This window comes from Euphorbia lathyris, chromosome 1 (assembly GCF_963576675.1).
Source record: "Euphorbia lathyris chromosome 1, ddEupLath1.1, whole genome shotgun sequence".
Taxonomy (NCBI): domain Eukaryota; kingdom Viridiplantae; phylum Streptophyta; class Magnoliopsida; order Malpighiales; family Euphorbiaceae; genus Euphorbia; species Euphorbia lathyris.
The window spans coordinates 48,198,782-48,203,625 of record NC_088910.1 but is presented as its reverse complement, the minus strand read 5'-3'; the positions used below and the strand labels follow the sequence as shown (position 1 = coordinate 48,203,625).

The 4,844-nt window shown below is 35.3% G+C and overlaps 1 pseudogene; it reads left to right on the top strand.

The window, feature by feature from the left end:
• Positions 1–783: 783 nt before the first annotated feature.
• LOC136218048 (cytochrome P450 736A117-like) lies at positions 784–2,407 on the top strand (annotated as a pseudogene).
• The last annotated feature ends 2,437 nt before the right edge of the window (positions 2,408–4,844 follow it).

The window sequence follows — 4,844 nt, the reverse complement described above, 5'->3', positions numbered from 1 at the left end:
TTAGAGGTAAAATTGCTCTTAGATATAAACGTTAAGGGTTATTCTTTTTAATATATTTATTTGATTTTGGTAAAATTATATTTTATATTTAACAAAATATATTTTTTCACATCGTTATTTCCAATATAAAAAGAAAATAGGATAAGATATAAAAATACCTCCTAACGTTTCCAACCAGGAGCAATTTTACCCCCAACGTCTAAAATTCTGCAATCTTACCCCTAACGTTGGCAGTGAAGAGTAATTTTACCCCTAATGTTGACAAGTTGGGTCAATTTCAGACATTATTATAAAATACAAATATTTTATTCCTTATTTTGCACCAATTGCACGTGCGTTGATTCTAAAAAAAGATTTCATATTTTTTATGATTTAATAACAGAATTGAAAATTAAAATTTTTAAATTTGGTGAAATATTTGAATTTTTTTTTGTCCATCTCGTACAAAATACAGTATTTTTTTTTCTTGTTTAATCATATGTTTGTGACCAGTTACTAATTAGTAAGAAAATTATACACATGTGAACTGTACATAACAAGATTCATGACCGAGAAAGATAATTTGATGAATTATTTCTCAAATTGACAGACTCACAATATTAGGGGTATTTTTACACCTTATCCGAAAGAAATTTATTTAACAGTGATACAATAATTTAATTTCTTTTTTCTTTTCAATTAATGATTCCAATTTAAATAATTAAATATCTAGCACATTGAGTTTACAAATCTAAACTATTATATATATTAATGAATTTGAAGATTAACCCCTACAGTTGAGAAATGTTGAGTTTAAGCTTATCAAAAGAACATGTAACCTCTCCCTACTTCACAATATCCATCTTCTTAGCTTTATCTTTCCTACTCATCATCCTGCTGAAATGTTCTTCATTTAGCAGCAAGAAGTCCGCTCTATCACCGCCTTCTCCACCTACGCTTCCAATCATAGGAAATCTCCACCAACTGGGGTTCTATCCTCACCATTCTCTTCGTAAATTGGCTGAAATCTATGGCCCGATCATGTTGCTTCACCTGGGCAGTGTTCCAGCTCTTGTTATCTCATCAGCAGACATGGCTCGTGAAATCATGAAAATCCATGATATTAACTTCTCAGACAGGCCTAAATCAAAAATTAGTCAAATACTTTCATATGGCCACAAAGATATTACCGTTGCTCCATATGGTGACTACTGGAGACAGATGAAAAGCATAGCCGTTGTTCATCTCTTGAGTAACAAAAGAGTGCAATCCTATAAAGATGTAAGGGAAGAAGAGACAAATTTTATGATTGATCAGATCAAATCTTCTTCTTCTTCTTCTTCTTCTTTTTCTTTGCCTGTCAATTTAAGTGAAATCTTGGCAAATGCTAGTAATGATATAGTGTGTAGAGTAGCTTTAGGGAGGAAGTATAGAGAAGGAGGGGGGAGTTTTAGAGATTTGTTAAGAGAGGGTGGGGAGGTTTTTGGGGTTTTTAATGTTGGGGACTTTATTCCATGGCTTGATTGGATAGGTAGTGCTAAAGGGTTGTATGCTAGAGCTGAGAAAGTAGGTAAATAGTTGGATGAGTTCTTTGAGAGAGTAGTTGATGAACGTGTTGCTAATGGTAATTGGAGATGTGAATCCAAAAACAAAGATTTAGTTGATGTTTTGCTTTGGATTCAAGAGGAAAACATGGCTGCTTTTCCTATTGATAAAACTAGCATCAAGGCCATCATCCTAGTAAGTAACTATTAATTCCTTTAGCTTCATGAAATTTAAGGGAAGAGATTCTAATAAATTAATTTTGTAGGATGTTTTTGGAGCAGGTACAGACACTACATACACTGCTTTGGAATGGGTAATGGCAGAGGTCTTAAGGCATCCAGAGATGATGAAAAAGCTTCAGAATGAAATAAGAGAAATTGCTAAAAACAAATCAGAAATAACAGAAGATGATCTCCATGAAGTCCCTTACTTAAAAGCAGTGATAAAAGAGGCTTTGCGTCTGCATCCTCCGTTTCCATTATTAATTCCTAGAGTTTCAACCCAAGATGTGAAGATAAAAGGGTTTAATATTGCACAAGGAACTCAAGTGTTCATCAATGCTTATGCAGTAGGAAGAGATCCTGCAATATAGGATCGAGCTGAGGAGTTTTTGCCAGAAAGATTCTTGAAAAGTGGTATAGATTTCAAAGGACAAAATTTTGAATTCATACCATTTGGAGCTGGTAGGAGAATCTGTCTAGGAATTCAGTTTGCAATGAGGACAGTTGAGCTTGCTTTGGCAAAGTTAATGTACAAATTTGATTGGGAATTACATGGTGTAGCAACAACATTACAAGATATGGACATGACTGAGACCACTGGTCTCACGGCTCATAGAAAACTGCCTCTTCTTGTGGTTCCTACTCCATATCTATCTTCCTAATGTGGTTGTTGTATTGTTTTTTTTTGCATGTTGCTCAACTTAGTAAATAAAAGTGTATCTGTGTTGAGATTGTAAAAATAATATTACAATAAGGACACTACGTTGATAAGCCCTCAAAAAGAAAATAAAAATGTCACGGGACTCGCTATCATCTAATCGTCATTCAGACGACGGTAGCGTTCTGTCATTTTTTTTTGTTAAAAGAATAGAAAATAAAAAAGGAGTGCAATGCCACTCTCCACGAACAGACGAAGAACTGACCGCTCTAGCTAGATTATGAGCTGCACAATTCACTGTACGTTTAACAAAAGAGATAGACGCATTATCTAACTCATGAATTAAATGAATACAATCACCTATAATATCTGAAAAGTAAGAATTGGCCTGAAAGCCATTATTGATTGCATGTACCACTCCTAAGCAGTCCGATCTCAACTCAACGTTTTTGAGCCCGCTCCCTTTAAGCCATAATAAAGCCTCCTTAACCGCCATTGCTTCCGCCATTTCAGGTTCGAAGAAACCGTTGAGCGCACCGTGATTGGCAAAGACACAAGATCCTTGATAGTCACGGATGATAAATCTGTATGAACACTAAGCTCCTCAATGAACTAAACCAGCATCAGTATTACAGACAAAGGATCCTTCCATCGGTCGAGCCCAGCCATTGACATGAACATTCTTTCGGGCGCCGTCTCTACCACGCAAGGCCGTTGCAGCCTGCCATTCCAAACATTCAAACTCGTCTTGTCGTACCAGCTCCTCCGATGTTGGGCTCAATTTGCTCCAGACCCAATTATTCTTAGATTTCCATATCCACCACACAACAAAGGAGATGTTGCATCTAAGAGTCAGTCTGATCGCAGGAGGTAATTTTACTAACCAGTTAATGAATATTGGTACCGAGTTCATTCTATTATCCCCGAAGAAGGTTGTCCAAACCCTTGTTGCATAGGAATATTGAATAAATGCGTGATTTTCATCCTTTGTCTGAACTCCACACCTAGGACATAGCGGTGATAAGTTGTTGTGTCGATCCCTTAAATTGCTCATCATGAGTAAACAACCAGATATTAGCCGCCAAATCAAATTTTTTTTTATTTTTGGTGACGTTTGCCAGCTCCAAATCGTTTGCCATTTCTCTCTGTCAGGGGTCGGATCAATTAGATTACCATTCATAAGCACACGGTAGCCCGATTTCACTGTGTATTGGCCCGATCGGTCTAATCCCCAAAACAAAGTATCCTCCACCTCCGAACCTCTCCTTGGGATGGATAGAATCAATTTTTTTATCTCTTTGGTTGAATAACGACCCTATCAGCTATCGATTCCACTGACCGATATCCTGCAACAGATCAATTACATAGCCAGTAGGGATATTATCGTTGGGTGGGTTGTCATCCTATTGGTACATTGTCATTTGAATCAACCTATTGGTACGTTGTTATCCTACGCCTATTCCGATGATGACTTATTTATTATTACTATCATCATTATTACCCTTGAATGACAATGTACTAATTAAAAATGTCAAGAAATTTATAGGAAATTGGCATAATTATAACTGTGGTGATAGTTTGCGTAATGATTTCTGTCGTGGTAATGTTTTACAGATGACATATGACTTAATCAATTATGTCATGGGATTTTTTTTCAGATGACAGATTCATTTCATTTATTTGTCTTCATATATTTCTTTATATGACATTTTTTTAATCCGAATTGGCTTCCTTTCTTCTTTGCTGGTTTTTCATTTGTAAATTTTTGGGTTTCATTTACAAGCCAATGCATGTATGTACCGGAATAATGAAATAACAGTACTCAATGAATATCAAATTGTATATATATATATATATATATATATATATATATATATATATATATATATATATATATATATATATATACCAAAGATGTCAAATTAATTACAGACAATACTCATAATCTGTATACACAAGAGGTCAATTCAATTGTTGAATATAGTCAAGAATAAAATCAATAGCAACTCGATGAGAAACACAAATAATTCATCTTCATTCCCTATAAAGTATTACCCAACTATCTTGTTACATGCAATGCAAAAAGAAATCATTGATCAGCCACAATTCCAATGCAATTAATGCAGCAACAGACTCCACCATTTCCCCTTCTCCTTGACCATTCACTTTCCACCATATAACCACTATAAATAGAACAATGTTTTCAATTTGGGTTATACCCTAAACTTAAAAAAGTCCATAAACTAGTATATTCTAAGCATACAATGGTGTCTGATTTTGAACTCCTCCATGTGTGCGTGCAAATGGATTTGGACAATCTTTGACAGGAGAAACCCAGGTGGCTCCTCAATTGTCGAGGTATCTGCCTCTTTGTTTCACCCAGGAAGTTGTGCATTATTCTTCTTCTTGTTGTTTTTCTGCTAATTCATGCTTTGCTGCTA